The following is a 17,784-nucleotide window of genomic DNA, read 5'->3' on the forward strand; positions in this document are numbered from 1 at the left end:
ATGAGAGAGAGGAAGTGAGAGAGAGGAAGGGGGTGTGACTAGAGAGAGGAAGGGGGTGTGGCTAGAGAAAGGAAGTGACGGAGAGAAAGGGGTGTGGTAGAGAGGAAGGGGGTGTGGCTAGAGACAGGAAGTGGTGTGACTAGAGAAAGGAAGTGAGAGAGAGGAAGTGGGTGTGGATAGAGAGGAAGGGGTGTGACTACAGAGAGGAAGTGAGAGAGAGGAAGGGGTGTGGCTAGAGAAAGGAAATGAGAGAGAGAGAGAGGGGGGGGGGTGTGGTGAGAGAGAGAGAGAGGTGTGGCTAGAGAGAGAGAGAGAGAGAGAGAGTGAGAGAGAGGAAGGGGGTGTGGCTAGAGAAAGGAAATGAGAGAGAGAGAGAGGGGGGTGTGGCGAGAGAGAGAGAGGGGGGTGTGGCTAGAGAGAGAGAGAGAAAGGGGTGTGGCGAGAGAGAGGGGTGTGGCTAGAGAAAGGAAATGAGAGCGAGGAAGTGAGAGAGAGGAAGGGGGTGTGGCTAGAGAGGAAGGGGTGTGACTACAGAGAGGAAGTGAGAGAGAGGAAGGGGTGTGGCTAGAGAAAGGAAATGAGAGAGAGAGAGAGAGAGAGAGAGGGGGGGGGGGTGTGGTGAGAGAGAGAGGGGTGTGGCGAGAGAGGGGTGTGGCGAGAGAGGGGTGTGACTACAGAGAGGAAGTGAGAGAGAGGAAGGGGGTGTGGCTAGAGAAAGGAAGAGAGAGAGAGGGGAAGTGAGAGAGAGGAAGGGGGTGTGGCTAGAGAAAGGAAATGAGAGAGAGAGCAAGGGGTGTGGCGAGAGAGAGAGAAAGGGGTGTGGCGAGAGAGAGCGAGAGAGACACTAGAAAAGAAAGAAAAGAGAGAAACTAGAGAAGAAAGAAACTAGAGAGAGAAGAACGACACTAGAGAAGAGAGAGAAGAAAGACACTAAACTAGAGAAGAAAGACACTAGAGAAGGAAGAGAGAGAAGGAAGACACTAGAGGAGAGAGAACGACACTAGAGAAGAGAAACTAGAGAAGAGAGAGAAGAAAGACACTAGAGAAGAGAATAAACTAGAGAAGAAAGACACTAGAGAAGGAAGAGAGAGAAGAAAGACACTAGAGAAGAGAAACTAGAGAAGGAAGAGAGAAACTAGAGAAGAAAGACACTAAGAGAAGAGAGAAGAGAGACACTAGAGAAGGAAGAGAGAAACTAGAGAAGGAAGAGAGAGAAGAAAGACACTAGAGAAGAGAATAAACTAGAGAAGAAAGACACTAGAGAAGGAAGAGAGAGAAGAAAGACACTAGAGAAGAGAATAAACTAGAGAAGAAAGACACTAGAGAAGGAAGAGAGAGAAGAAAGACACTAGAGAAGAAAGACACTAGAGAAGAGAATAAACTAGAGAAGAAAGACACTAGAGAAGAGAGAAACTAGAGAGAGAACGACACTAGAGAAGAGAAACAACTAGAGAAGAAAGACACTAGAGAAGGAAGAGAGAGAAGAAAGACACTAGAGAAGGAAGAGAGAAACTAGAGAAGAAAGACACTGAGAGAAGAGAGACAGAAGAGAAGAGAGAAGGAAGAGAGAAACTAGAGAAGGAAGAGAGAGAAGAAAGACACTAGAGAAGAGAATAAACTAGAGAAGAAAGACACTAGAGAAGGAAGAGAGAGAAGAAAGACACTAGAGAAGAAAGACACTAGAGAAGAGAATAAACTAGAGAAGAAAGACACTAGAGAAGAGAGAAACTAGAGAGAGAACGACACTAGAGAAGAGAAACAACTAGAGAAGAAAGACACTAGAGAAGGAAGAGAGAGAAGAAAGACACTAGAGAAGAGAAGAAAGACACTAGAGAAGGAAGAGAGAAACTAGAGAAGAAAGACACTGAGAGAAGAGAGACACTAGAGAAGAGAAGAGAGAAGGAAGAGAGAAACTAGAGAAGGAAGAGAGAGAAGAAAGACACTAGAGAAGAGAATAAACTAGAGAAGAAAGACACTAGAGAAGGAAGAGAGAGAAGAAAGACACTAGAGAAGAGAAACTAGAGAAGGAAGAGAGAAACTAGAGAAGAAAGACACTAGAGAAGAGAATAAACTAGAGAAGAAAGACACTAGAGAAGGAAGAGAGAGAAGAAAGACACTAGAGAAGAAAGACACTAGAGAAGAGAATAAACTAGAGAAGAAAGACACTAGAGAAGAGAGAAACTAGAGAGAGAACGACACTAGAGAAGAGAAACAACTAGAGAAGAAAGACACTAGAGAAGGAAGAGAGAGAAGAAAGACACTAGAGAAGAGAATAAACTAGAGAAGAAAGACACTAGAGAAGAGAGAAACTAGAGAGAGAACGACACTAGAGAAGAGAAACAACTAGAGAAGAAAGACACTAGAGAAGGAAGAGAGAGAAGAAAGACACTAGAGAAGAGAAGAAAGACACTAGAGAAGGAAGAGAGAAACTAGAGAAGAAAGACACTGAGAGAAGAGAGACACTAGAGAAGAGAAGAGAGAAGGAAGAGAGAAACTAGAGAAGGAAGAGAGAGAAGAAAGACACTAGAGAAGGAAGAGAGAAACTAGAGAAGAAAGACACTGAGAGAAGAGAGACAGAAGAGAAGAGAGAAGGAAGAGAGAAACTAGAGAAGGAAGAGAGAGAAGAAAGACACTAGAGAAGAGAATAAACTAGAGAAGAAAGACACTAGAGAAGGAAGAGAGAGAAGAAAGACACTAGAGAAGGAAGAGAGAAACTAGAGAAGAAAGACACTGAGAGAAGAGAGACAGAAGAGAAGAGAGAAGGAAGAGAGAAACTAGAGAAGGAAGAGAGAAACTAGAGAAGGAAGAGAGAGAAGAAAGACACTAGAGAAGGAAGAGAGAAACTAGAGAAGAAAGACACTGAGAGAAGAGAGACAGAAGAGAAGAGAGAAGGAAGAGAGAAACTAGAGAAGGAAGAGAGAGAAGAAAGACACTAGAGAAGAGAATAAACTAGAGAAGAAAGACACTAGAGAAGAGAGAAACTAGAGAGAGAACGACACTAGAGAAGAGAAACAACTAGAGAAGAAAGACACTAGAGAAGGAAGAGAGAAACTAGAGAAGAAAGACACTGAGAGAAGAGAGACAGAAGAGAAGAGAGAAGGAAGAGAGAAACTAGAGAAGGAAGAGAGAGAAGAAAGACACTAGAGAAGAGAATAAACTAGAGAAGAAAGACACTAGAGAAGGAAGAGAGAGAAGAAAGACACTAGAGAAGGAAGAGAGAAACTAGAGAAGAAAGACACTGAGAGAAGAGAGACAGAAGAGAAGAGAGAAGGAAGAGAGAAACTAGAGAAGGAAGAGAGAAACTAGAGAAGGAAGAGAGAGAAGAAAGACACTAGAGAAGGAAGAGAGAAACTAGAGAAGAAAGACACTGAGAGAAGAGAGACAGAAGAGAAGAGAGAAGGAAGAGAGAAACTAGAGAAGGAAGAGAGAGAAGAAAGACACTAGAGAAGAGAATAAACTAGAGAAGAAAGACACTAGAGAAGAGAGAAACTAGAGAGAGAACGACACTAGAGAAGAGAAACAACTAGAGAAGAAAGACACTAGAGAAGGAAGAGAGAGAAGAAAGACACTAGAGAAGAGAAGAAAGACACTAGAGAAGGAAGAGAGAAACTAGAGAAGAAAGACACTGAGAGAAGAGAGACACTAGAGAAGAGAAGAGAGAAGGAAGAGAGAAACTAGAGAAGGAAGAGAGAGAAGAAAGACACTAGAGAAGAGAATAAACTAGAGAAGAAAGACACTAGAGAAGGAAGAGAGAGAAGAAAGACACTAGAGAAGAGAAACTAGAGAAGGAAGAGAGAAACTAGAGAAGAAAGACACTAAGAGAAGAGAGAAGAGAGACACTAGAGAAGGAAGAAAGACACTAGAGAAGGAAGAGAGAGAAGAAAGACACTAGAGAAGAGAATAAACTAGAGAAGAAAGACACTAGAGAAGGAAGAGAGAGAAGAAAGACACTAGAGAAGAAAGACACTAGAGAAGAGAATAAACTAGAGAAGAAAGACACTAGAGAAGAGAGAAACTAGAGAGAGAACGACACTAGAGAAGAGAAACAACTAGAGAAGAAAGACACTAGAGAAGGAAGAGAGAGAAGAAAGACACTAGAGAAGAAAGACACTAGAGAAGAGAATAAACTAGAGAAGAAAGACACTAGAGAAGAGAGAAACTAGAGAGAGAACGACACTAGAGAAGAGAAACAACTAGAGAAGAAAGACACTAGAGAAGGAAGAGAGAGAAGAAAGACACTAGAGAAGAGAAGAAAGACACTAGAGAAGGAAGAGAGAAACTAGAGAAGAAAGACACTGAGAGAAGAGAGACACTAGAGAAGAGAAGAGAGAAGGAAGAGAGAAACTAGAGAAGGAAGAGAGAGAAGAAAGACACTAGAGAAGGAAGAGAGAAACTAGAGAAGAAAGACACTGAGAGAAGAGAGACAGAAGAGAAGAGAGAAGGAAGAGAGAAACTAGAGAAGGAAGAGAGAGAAGAAAGACACTAGAGAAGAGAATAAACTAGAGAAGAAAGACACTAGAGAAGGAAGAGAGAGAAGAAAGACACTAGAGAAGAAAGACACTAGAGAAGAGAATAAACTAGAGAAGAAAGACACTAGAGAAGAGAGAAACTAGAGAGAGAACGACACTAGAGAAGAGAAACAACTAGAGAAGAAAGACACTAGAGAAGGAAGAGAGAGAAGAAAGACACTAGAGAAGAGAAGAAAGACACTAGAGAAGGAAGAGAGAAACTAGAGAAGAAAGACACTGAGAGAAGAGAGACACTAGAGAAGAGAAGAGAGAAGGAAGAGAGAAACTAGAGAAGGAAGAGAGAGAAGAAAGACACTAGAGAAGAGAATAAACTAGAGAAGAAAGACACTAGAGAAGGAAGAGAGAGAAGAAAGACACTAGAGAAGAGAAACTAGAGAAGGAAGAGAGAAACTAGAGAAGAAAGACACTAAGAGAAGAGAGAAGAGAGACACTAGAGAAGGAAGAAAGACACTAGAGAAGGAAGAGAGAGAAGAAAGACACTAGAGAAGAGAATAAACTAGAGAAGAAAGACACTAGAGAAGGAAGAGAGAGAAGAAAGACACTAGAGAAGAAAGACACTAGAGAAGAGAATAAACTAGAGAAGAAAGACACTAGAGAAGAGAGAAACTAGAGAGAGAACGACACTAGAGAAGAGAAACAACTAGAGAAGAAAGACACTAGAGAAGGAAGAGAGAGAAGAAAGACACTAGAGAAGAAAGACACTAGAGAAGAGAATAAACTAGAGAAGAAAGACACTAGAGAAGAGAGAAACTAGAGAGAGAACGACACTAGAGAAGAGAAACAACTAGAGAAGAAAGACACTAGAGAAGGAAGAGAGAGAAGAAAGACACTAGAGAAGAGAAGAAAGACACTAGAGAAGGAAGAGAGAAACTAGAGAAGAAAGACACTGAGAGAAGAGAGACACTAGAGAAGAGAAGAGAGAAGGAAGAGAGAAACTAGAGAAGGAAGAGAGAGAAGAAAGACACTAGAGAAGAGAATAAACTAGAGAAGAAAGACACTAGAGAAGGAAGAGAGAGAAGAAAGACACTAGAGAAGAGAAACTAGAGAAGGAAGAGAGAAACTAGAGAAGAAAGACACTAAGAGAAGAGAGAAGAGAGACACTAGAGAAGGAAGAAAGACACTAGAGAAGGAAGAGAGAGAAGAAAGACACTAGAGAAGAGAATAAACTAGAGAAGAAAGACACTAGAGAAGGAAGAGAGAGAAGAAAGACACTAGAGAAGAAAGACACTAGAGAAGAGAATAAACTAGAGAAGAAAGACACTAGAGAAGAGAGAAACTAGAGAGAGAACGACACTAGAGAAGAGAAACAACTAGAGAAGAAAGACACTAGAGAAGGAAGAGAGAGAAGAAAGACACTAGAGAAGGAAGAGAGAAACTAGAGAAGAAAGACACTGAGAGAAGAGAGACAGAAGAGAAGAGAGAAGGAAGAGAGAAACTAGAGAAGGAAGAGAGAGAAGAAAGACACTAGAGAAGAGAATAAACTAGAGAAGAAAGACACTAGAGAAGGAAGAGAGAGAAGAAAGACACTAGAGAAGAAAGACACTAGAGAAGAGAATAAACTAGAGAAGAAAGACACTAGAGAAGAGAGAAACTAGAGAGAGAACGACACTAGAGAAGAGAAACAACTAGAGAAGAAAGACACTAGAGAAGGAAGAGAGAGAAGAAAGACACTAGAGAAGAGAAGAAAGACACTAGAGAAGGAAGAGAGAAACTAGAGAAGAAAGACACTGAGAGAAGAGAGACACTAGAGAAGAGAAGAGAGAAGGAAGAGAGAAACTAGAGAAGGAAGAGAGAGAAGAAAGACACTAGAGAAGAGAATAAACTAGAGAAGAAAGACACTAGAGAAGGAAGAGAGAGAAGAAAGACACTAGAGAAGAGAAACTAGAGAAGGAAGAGAGAAACTAGAGAAGAAAGACACTAAGAGAAGAGAGAAGAGAGACACTAGAGAAGGAAGAAAGACACTAGAGAAGGAAGAGAGAGAAGAAAGACACTAGAGAAGAGAATAAACTAGAGAAGAAAGACACTAGAGAAGGAAGAGAGAGAAGAAAGACACTAGAGAAGAAAGACACTAGAGAAGAGAATAAACTAGAGAAGAAAGACACTAGAGAAGAGAGAAACTAGAGAGAGAACGACACTAGAGAAGAGAAACAACTAGAGAAGAAAGACACTAGAGAAGGAAGAGAGAGAAGAAAGACACTAGAGAAGGAAGAGAGAAACTAGAGAAGAAAGACACTGAGAGAAGAGAGACAGAAGAGAAGAGAGAAGGAAGAGAGAAACTAGAGAAGGAAGAGAGAGAAGAAAGACACTAGAGAAGAGAATAAACTAGAGAAGAAAGACACTAGAGAAGGAAGAGAGAGAAGAAAGACACTAGATAAGAAAGACACTAGAGAAGAGAATAAACTAGAGAAGAAAGACACTAGAGAAGAGAGAAACTAGAGAGAGAACGACACTAGAGAAGAGAAACAACTAGAGAAGAAAGACACTAGAGAAGGAAGAGAGAGAAGAAAGACACTAGAGAAGAGAAGAAAGACACTAGAGAAGGAAGAGAGAAACTAGAGAAGAAAGACACTGAGAGAAGAGAGACACTAGAGAAGAGAAGAGAGAAGGAAGAGAGAAACTAGAGAAGGAAGAGAGAGAAGAAAGACACTAGAGAAGAGAATAAACTAGAGAAGAAAGACACTAGAGAAGGAAGAGAGAGAAGAAAGACACTAGAGAAGAGAAACTAGAGAAGGAAGAGAGAAACTAGAGAAGAAAGACACTAAGAGAAGAGAGAAGAGAGACACTAGAGAAGGAAGAGAGAAACTAGAGAAGGAAGAGAGAGAAGAAAGACACTAGAGAAGAGAATAAACTAGAGAAGAAAGACACTAGAGAAGGAAGAGAGAGAAGAAAGACACTAGAGAAGAGAATAAACTAGAGAAGAAAGACACTAGAGAAGGAAGAGAGAGAAGAAAGACACTAGAGAAGAGAAGAAAGACACTAGAGAAGAGAAACTAGAGAAGGAAGAGAGAAACTAGAGAAGAAAGACACTAAGAGAAGAGAGAAGAGAGACACTAGAGAAGGAAGAGAGAAACTAGAGAAGGAAGAGAGAGAAGAAAGACACTAGAGAAGAGAATAAACTAGAGAAGAAAGACACTCGAGAAGGAAGAGAGAGAAGAAAGACACTAGAGAAGAGAAGAAAGACACTAGAGAAGAGAATAAACTAGAGAAGAAAGACACTAGAGAAGAGAGAAACTAGAGAGAGAACGACACTAGAGAAGAGAAACAACTAGAGAAGAAAGACACTAGAGAAGGAAGAGAGAGAAGAAAGACACTAGAGAAGAGAAGAAAGACACTAGAGAAGAGAAACTAGAGAAGGAAGAGAGAAACTAGAGAAGAAAGACACTGAGAGAAGAGAGACACTAGAGAAGAGAAGAGAGAAGGAAGAGAGAAACTAGAGAAGGAAGAGAGAGAAGAAAGACACTAGAGAAGAGAATAAACTAGAGAAGAAAGACACTAGAGAAGGAAGAGAGAGAAGAAAGACACTAGAGAAGAGAAACTAGAGAAGGAAGAGAGAAACTAGAGAAGAAAGACACTGAGAGAAGAGAGACACTAGAGAAGAGAAGAGAGAAGGAAGAGAGAAACTAGAGAAGGAAGAGAGAGAAGAAAGACACTAGAGAAGAGAATAAACTAGAGAAGAAAGACACTAGAGAAGGAAGAGAGAGAAGAAAGACACTAGAGAAGAGAAACTAGAGAAGGAAGAGAGAAACTAGAGAAGAAAGACACTAAGAGAAGAGAGAGAAGAGAGACACTAGAGAAGAGAAGAGAGAAGGAAGAGAGAAACTAGAGAAGGAAGAGAGAGAAGAAAGACACTAGAGAAGGAAGAGAGAAACTAGAGAGAGAAGGAAGACACTATAGAATAAACTGGAGAAGGAAGAAACTAACATTGTTTCATAGGAAGTTTCTCTCATAGAAAGTGAGTTTCATAGTAAGGTGTTTCATAGGAAGTTTCTCTTAGAAAGTGAGTTTCATAGTAAGTTAGAAATGTGTTTCATAGGAAGTTTCTCTCATAGAAAGTGAGTTTCATAGTAAGTTATAAATATGTGTGTCACAGTCATCAAGTAGACAGGGTTTTTGTATTTTTTATACAGATTTACAGTTAAAACAGTTAAATAGTACTTAAAGTGTATCCTTATACCTGGGTGACATGTTTTTACATTTTTGTATGCATAGCTTATCTCAACACATAACTTTTATTCCAGGGATAAGCTAGCATATCACAAGATCTACCATCAGTGTAGTATCCTTTCCCTGCATTCCGTATGACCTATCCGATTAAAACACACCACAGGCAGAATAGTCCGTATATCGTTCAAAGTCCACCCCAAATTTCATTCACATGGTGGTTTAAGAAATTCCATCCGTAGGGGGGCGCCTATTGCAAAAACATGCTTTTTGGTATAAATCCACTATGTTTGCAACAGCGAGACACTGTACATCATTTGGGTAAATAAACATAATTTGGGTAAAGCCCTTCAGGTACTCTTCTCGATCCACTGCTGGTGTAGAGGTGTCCTCATGATGCATCAGGCAACCCAGAAAAAATAAAATAAAAGCAAAAGATTTAGTACATAGACATAACAATTAACATCCCTAGCTGGAATACTGGAATAGGCATAATGCAGTTGTGTCTAGGTCTCCCTGTCGACTAATCCAATAGTTATGAAATAATCACTAAGAAAATGAGCTATTGCAGCCATAGTTTGGCTTAATGTTCTCTCCCGTGTCACTGACAGAGTCACTATGTCGTGAAGTCCTTCAGGACCTCCAGAACTTTGAGTAGAACTCAGCTGTATGACACCTTCTTCCAGCTGCCGCCAGCACTATGAGTAGAACTTCCACTGTATGACACGATAAGTCGATGACCGTGGTGCCGCCAGCACTATGAGTAAAACTTCCACTGTATGACAACTTGGTGCGGTACCTTGGTACTACACGGCACAGTGACTCTGTCAGTGACACGGACAGAACATTGGAGCAAAACTAGGTCTGCAATAGCTCATTTTCTTAGTGATTATTCCATAACTATTGGATTAGTAGACAAGGAGTCCTGTGCCCGGCCTCGACACAACTACATTATGCCAGCTGTAGACTCTGTCCACTGCTATGTGGTTCACAATTACATTATGCCAGCTGTAGACTCTGTCCACTGCTATGTGGTTAGAACTCAGCTGTATGGCACCTTTAGGACTTTGGTAATTTACAGTATATATATATATGGTTAAATTATTACCCTCAGGCAGGGTCTGGTGTTTTCCACTGAGGTCAAACACAAAGGTCATGGGTCACAAAGCGAAGCACACAGTTATATTTATAATCCATTCATTTCAACAGTAGAATAATGAGCTGTGTGGCTGTGTGGCTGTGTGGCCCGGTTGAAAAAAAACAACAACATCGGCCTAACATTATAATGGTGTGTAAAACAGAAAATTCACCACGGACAAGACCAAGTCTTGCCATGGACACATTTGTCCGTGTACGGACATATTAATGACCTCTTAAACATTTAGAAAATATACATTAAAATAAATCCAACACAACTTTCAAACAAGTCTGTGGAATCTATTAAATCTATGCAGTTTGATCTGCGACACAATTGTATCAGTACATTCAAATGCCAGATAACCAATGAACAATGAATGTTCAAGTAGCAAGATATCTAAATTAGATAATTAGAATTAACATAATCCTTTCATCATGTCATTCATCCCCAATGCATGTCTTTTGAAGATTAGTCATATCACATGTGGCAGCCAAGTCTATGGACCTTTTAATGTTTGTTTAGAGCACTAATACGTAAATCATTTGCCAGCCAAGTCTATGAACTTTAATGTTTCCAAACGTACAATACATCGTTTGCCAAGAGATCCACGACTTACCAGGAAAGAAGAGAAGCTCAGTCTGGGTATAGCTTGAGGTGGTGAGAAGACAACCTGAGTGGCAGAGTAGTGGAGAGAGAAAAACTGTTGAGTTTTTAAGTGGTGTAACCACTTCCTTAAGTGACTATGATAATGTGTGTGGGTGGCTGGGTGGGTGGCTGGCTGGCTGGGTGGGTGGCTGGGTGCGTCTGAGCACGGAAACAGCATGGTTGTTTTTCACCACCTGTGCGCAACCACACACAAACACACGCACATATTAACTGTATATATGGTGATTTCGGGTGTGCCAGTACAGTACCGTTTCGGACGCGGGGCGGCAGGTGCGTTCCTGTTGGTCTGGACCCCCCAGAGGTCAACAGGGGGGTCCAGGACCCAAAGTTACTGTGGTATATTGAGCAGTATATTAAACACCACTTAAACTAACAAACCAGAGCAATGGAGGACCACATAGGGACAGTGTAGTGCCTCAGTAAACTATAGGACCATAGAGACAGTAAACTATAGGATCACATAGAGACAGTAAACTATAGGATCACATAGAGACAGTAAACTATAGGACCACATAGAGACAGTAAACTATAGGATCACATAGAGACAGTAAACTATAGGATCACATAGAGACAGTAAACTATAGGACCACATAGACAGTAAACTATAGGATCACATAGAGACAGTAAACTATAGGATCACATAGACAGTAAACTATAGGATCAAAGAGACAGTAAACTATAGGACCACATAGACAGTAAACTATAGGATCACATAGAGACAGTGTAGTGCCTCCAACCCGATCTCACCCAAACACGTTCAAATAACACACACGACTAGTAAACCCCAAAATCCGTACATATTACACTACTACTGTTTTGACCGCGACGGAGGCGTGGCTTTCAACGGCTAGTAGTGTTAGTATATGTACAGAATTGCCAATCTGTGTTATTTCACTGTGTTTGGGTTAGACCCTTTGGGTGAGACCGAGTTGAGTGCCTCAGTAAACTAGGATCACATAAAAACAGTGTAGTGTCTCAGTTAACTAGGATCACAGGTAAACCAGGAACAGGGTAGTGTCTCAGTTAACTAGGATCACAGGTAAACCAGGAACAGGGTAGTGTCTCAGTTAACTAGGATCACAGGTAAACCAGGTAGTGTTATATTTAAAAAATCACACCCGTGTGAACTGAGTGGTGTAAGGTCTTATATAGACTGATCAGCTGTGGTCTGACGTAATGTCTGACGTAATGAAATCACACCTGTGTGAACTGGGTGACCATAGCAACCATGCTCATTTTTTGGTACGAACAGACAGACAGACAGACAAACTAACAAAGCCAGTTGTAGGAGTGGTTTACACCACTCAATAACAAAGCCAGTTGTAGGAGTGGTTTACACCACTCAAAAATAGATGCCTCATCAGGGACGGCTCCAGGGGGGTAAGGAGGGGCTTTAGCCCCCTCTGGTGGAGGCTTAGCCCCCCTCCAAACAAGCCAAATTGACTGACTCAATTCATTGATTCATTAGCCCCCCCTCTAAATAGAGCGTCGCAGTCCCGCCCCCTACCAGGGCCCAGGAAATGATTCTCTGTTCATTTTCCTCATAGACATTTCAGAAAGTATTTATTTGAAGACGTTTACGTCGCGGACAAAGCCAACTCTTGTCGTGACAAATCATGACAACAAACACAATTTGGGCCAAACAAAGAATTAGAAAGTAGAAAAAAACGGCAGGTTACAACACTTTTTTGTTGTTTTTCTTCTATGTAATTATTTGTTTGGTCCAAAATATTGTGTATGATTTGGGTTATGATTTGGGTTAGGGTTAGGGTTAGGTCTTTAAATAAATACTTTTTGAAATGTCTATGGGAAAAATGCATTGTGATTCATTTCCTGGGCCTGGCGTCGTCATGAAAGGGGGCGGGACTGCGACACTCTATAGCCAGCTCCTCCATAGCACCCCCAGTCACAATTTAACCCTAACCCTAACCCTAGTTCCAAATCATCATTTAGCTGGAACTCCCACAAGTACCCCCTGGGGGTCCCCGGATCCCACTTTGGGAACCACTGCGACAAAGTATAAAATAAGCATCAAAAGATGACATAAAAAAAAGAATATACAAGGTTTCTAACTGACAGTTGTTGCTTTTGTAGCACTCTATAGTGTATGTTTACGCATAGTTTCATTATATAGATATTCCACTGTTAGGTTCTTAGCTTACGTATGATTCTTGACGACTTGATGTATTTATGTATTAGCATGTTTTAGTTTGTACGTAGGGGTGTGTGTGTGTGTGTGTGTGTGTGTGTGTGTGTGTGTGTGTGTGTGTGTGTGTGTGTGTGTGTGTGTGGCCTCTTACCGTCTGCGGTTGGGTTTCCCAGGATGGTGGTGACCTCCTTGTTGGTGGGGTTCTGGCCCAGCTGCCCAGAGCACTACAGATATCGGCCACCAGGTTCTCACCAGCTCTGTCAAAGAGACCAAACGCCTCCTTGAAGTCTGGACACAAACAAGACAAGACACACACACAGACACACACACACACACCTTTGAATGCGGCGAAACGGAATTCAACATCGAGAGAGTAAATCTATAACCGCGTACATCTTGTGTCATATATGAAATTATACATGCATTTATTGTACAGTATACATGTACTGTGTACTGTACTATTTATGCCATGAGTCATGACTGTCACTCCATCAACTTTCCCTGACTGAAGTGAGAAACATAATTAAATAAACTAGCGCCACGCCAAAAAAAGAATACAAATACAAATACAAACAAAAATGAAAACAATGTTAACCCATTTTGGACTGAGGCCGATTCTAAAAAGCCCTCTAAATCCTGATCTAAGCTTTCTGAAAAACGTCTATTTATGTCTTATATTACACTTATTACACTATTACACTATTGCACTTATTACACTATTACACTGTTGCACGATTACACTGTTGCACTTATTACACTATTAACCATTTCACCAGAGCCAGTATTGCAGATGTGGTGCTCCCTGCTTTTAAAAGTAAAGTGGGCAAAGGCTCATTCATTTATATAGGAGCCACACAGTGGAACAGCCTAGAAACCAGTGTTAAACTGACCTCCAATTTGAGGACATTTAAACAGAAGATTAAACAATGGCTACTGGAAAGGTTTCCCCTATAAAGGGTCATCTTAGAGGGATGGATAGGGTCGTACTTGTTGTGTTGTGTATGTAATGTATATGTACGGTTATGTATTTGTGATGTATTTTAAAGTATTGTTCCGTTCAGTGTGAGAGGACCTCAGTGGAAATAAGTCTTTGGACTTTTCTGTGTAATCCTTGAATCGCTGATTATAATGTTGTATTATGATTGCTTTTCTAAATAAATCAAATAAAATCTAAAAAATTACACTTATTACACTATTACACTGTTGCACTATTACACTGTTGCACTTATTACACTATTGCACTTATTACACTATTAACCTTATTACACTATTACACTGTTGCACTATTACACTGTTGCACTTATTACACTATTACACTATTGCACTTATTACACTATTACACTTATTACACTATTACACTTATTACACTATTACACTGTTGCACTTATTACACTATTGCACTTATTACACTTATTACACTATTACACAATTAACACTATTACATGTATTGCACTTACACTATTACACCATTACACTATTACACTATTACACTATTACACTTATTACACTATTACACTTATTGCACTTATCAGGTTGAGGGACTGAGTGAACATAGAGCTTTGGATAACATATATATATGTAGGGAACATTGAGGGAACTCAGGGCTGAGGGAACATAGGATAACTTAAATAATATGTCGTAAAACGTTTTTGTATCATTGCTCTCATGGCTTTGTCACTGTTAGAGCTCCAAAAATATTTATAGGTCCTTATTTAGATCAGTTATTATTAAACAATGCCAACCTTTTTTAACAACCAAACTCGTATCTTAGTTAAGATAATTAACTAAATGCTAAAAGAAGTGAGGTAAAGTTAACAGAAGTTTTTAAATAAATGTAGTGGAGTAAAAGTACAATATTTGCCTCTTCTAGTGGAGTAAGTATTGGAAATGGGAAATACTCAAGTAAAGTACAAATACCTCAACATTATTGTACTTAAGTAGGCCTACAGTACGTAAATGTACTTAGTTACTTTGCACCAGTGGTTTCAAGGCCCATTATTTATTCTACATTTGAGCCCAAATGGATCTGATGAAATGTAGCCTCTCCCAAAATGTAGAATATTTCTGGTGTCATTGTTGGATAAGATTTTGTCCACAATTCCATGCTGTATTATGTATTAATGTTGGTACCACAGGAGAGATAGAGAGTAAGGCTGTATTATGTATTAATGTTGGTACCACAGGAGAGATACAGAGAGTAAGGCTGTATTATGTATTAATGTTGGTACCACAGGAGAGATACAGAGAGTATTATGTATTAATGTTGGTACCACAGGAGAGATACAGAGAGTATTATGTATTATGTATTAATGTTGGTACCACAGGAGAGATACAGAGAGTAAGGCAAACGTTGATCAAAATAACAATTCTTCTACATTCTCTAATGTGTAGACTTAGTATAAATTAACTGATGCAGGAGAGGAGTGTGTGCAATGAAACCAAATGGACCCACAAGGGTTCATTTTCTTGTCCATTTGGCGGGGACCACCTGGAACCCCCTGAAGGACCACTGAATAAATACCCCTGCTTTACACCACTGACTACAACACACCATTAGTGTCTTAAAAGGATCCCTGGCTAAAGACAAATATGCCTTAAAACATTATACTTGCCCCTCTACAGTATAACTAAAATTACAAAATAAAAACACTTTCATAAAAAGAAAATGTTTCACTCAATAGGAACTACTCCTGTCGGAAGTTGATGTCATATATAAGATGTATATATATGTATATATGGAATGATGTCATATGCCTATGGAATGTATGGAATGCACATGCTAATAAAAAGTATATAAAATATTGCTTTGCTCATATTAACCTTAGGAAGTATTAAATTGTTTTTATTAGCATATGCATTCCATACATTCCATAGGACTAGACCATTATGGACATATGACATCATCAACTTGCGATAGGAGCAGTTCCTATTGAGTGAAAGATTCTCTATTTAAGAAAGTGTTTTTATTTTAGTTGTAGAGCAGGGCAAGAATATTGTTTTAAGGCATATTTGTCTTATTAGCCAGGGATCCTTTTAAGACACTCAAACAAGTGTTGTTCATGTCAACAAAATAAGCAGAATGACCCTTTAATGTTTTGCCATGCTGTTGCCTCAGTAACCAAGGCTAGCTAGCTTAAGTAAGTAAGTACATTTTATTTGTAAAGCAAAGTCACAAGGTGCTGAACAGAACACAGAACAAGCAATCAACAATAAAGCAATAAACAAGGCAAAATCTCAAAACATAGGCATGTAAGATAGTAAAATAGAGGCAGAATCACAAAAACAAAGTATGTAAATGCTTAAGTAGTTAGCATCTTGGTTAGCATCAAACTTCTTCATAAACATCACTACAATGTTACAGTGTTGCACTAAAGTATGATTAAAACACCAAGACAATATTCTCTGGTGTGGTTTTTGTATCTGGACTCAAACAAGCAAATGAAGTATGTTATGACATGGTTAGCATTAGCAACAGGCTTTGGGCCTAGTGTGGATTCACAACATTAAACTTGACTGAATTATCTTTGCTTCAGGATCACAGTCTGGACTCCAATAAGAGATCATCAGCTCTTATGTATTATGGAAATAATCAACAATAAATGACAAGTCTGTGCCTTTGTTTCATACCACTTAGTTGTTCACAGCTTGTTCTGACCATAGATATATATAAACACTAGATGGCTCAAGGCGGAGTTTCTGACGTCGTTCACCCGGCAGCCATCTTACTTCGGGGCTACAGTACAGTATGTTCAATGGCAGCTCAAACAGAAACAGTCATAACTCGCTCAAATCTTGACGGATTTACAAACGGGTTGGTTTATTACAAACGTTGTCAACGTGGCTATGATTCAGGACGCTTATCTGCTTCATTTATGTTTTTTATATGAACGTCGTATAAAATCATATACGTATGCGGACGTCTCTGACGTTTATAACAAACCAAACCGTTTGAAAATCGGTTGAAGATTGAGCAAGTTATGGTCATTTAAGAGTACATGCCCCATAGACACAATGTTATGTGTCCCGAGGTAAGATGGCCGCCACGTAACGACGTCGCTCTCCATTGGCCAACAGCGCGGGTGAGCTATCTAGAGTTTATATATATCTATGGTTCTGACAGCCACCAGGCATCAAATCACCTGGAAGGAAGTGCAGTTTACAGAACAGGAAGCAGTTTCCGATTATATCCACCTTTTTTCCCAGCCAAGGTACTGGGGCTCCTTCTTTGATTCCTTCAGGCAGTGTTGCCATGTCTGCTTATTATAAGCAACCTTTGACTTGTTTTTTCTGTAAAGTAGCTTGTAAATAAATCATTGATAGTTGCTGGTTGATGTTTTTTGGGCTTGATTCTAAAGTGTACAGTAGTTGCTAATTTGGGCTTGATTCTAAAGTGTACAGTAGTTGCTAATTTGGGCTTGCTTCCTAATGTTGTTTAAACCAGTGGTTCCCACATTTCTTCACGTCAAGGAACCCCAGATTAATATGTGATTGTCCACAGACATCTATCGGAAACGATTGTGCCTTTTTTATTAAAATGTTTAAAAAATATTCAAAATATTTTGATTTATTCTCAATGTGTTTTTAAATAACAGATGTACAACCTCACAATGTGTTGCTGTGAGCTTGTAGATCAGCTATTTTCATTTGCACTTGTTTTCATAGACCTGGCCACTTGTTTCTCTTGTAAAACTGGCAACACAGCAAGAGAAAGGAGAGAGAGATGTGAACATATCAGAGAAATAAAATGGCAAATGTCATGATTCAGCCCCGCCCCCATCAACAAAGACAGTTATGGATTTATATTATTAAGCATTGGAACACACTAGTGGAACACACTAATTAATACAATTTTTTTTTATAATATAATAATTCTTCTTTACCACTTGCACCACAGCAAACCTATTCTGTGGGAACATTCACCAAAAGCAGCTGATCTACAAGCTGTCATGATGAGGTTGTGCAGCCTATATATTTTGGTTCTTTTATTTTGTATATAGTGCTTAAATTAGTCCTTTAATGCAGACTGATTAAAACAAGGCAACATAAAGGCAAACATCATTGGTTTGTGATCAGATTGATTGGTTAATGAACAGTAAAGACATCAGGATTAGGTTAACCTGGCTGTTAGCCTGGTCGAGAGC

The 17,784-nt window shown here is 39.6% G+C and overlaps 1 long non-coding RNA gene across 1 annotated transcript; it reads right to left on the minus strand.

Moving 5' to 3' along the window:
* Nucleotides 1-8,622: 8,622 nt before the first annotated feature.
* On the minus strand, nucleotides 8,623-16,344 carry LOC306916488. Its single transcript, XR_013788982.1, has 4 exons — nucleotides 16,271-16,344; nucleotides 12,795-12,931; nucleotides 10,445-10,498; nucleotides 8,623-9,080 (listed from the first exon to the last, which is right to left on the minus strand). It is a non-coding gene; the product is annotated as an uncharacterized lncRNA (long non-coding RNA).
* Between the last annotated feature and the right edge of the window lie 1,440 nt (nucleotides 16,345-17,784).

This window comes from Electrona antarctica, assembly GCF_951216825.1.
Source record: "Electrona antarctica genome assembly, chromosome: 23".
Lineage (NCBI taxonomy): Eukaryota > Metazoa > Chordata > Actinopteri > Myctophiformes > Myctophidae > Electrona > Electrona antarctica.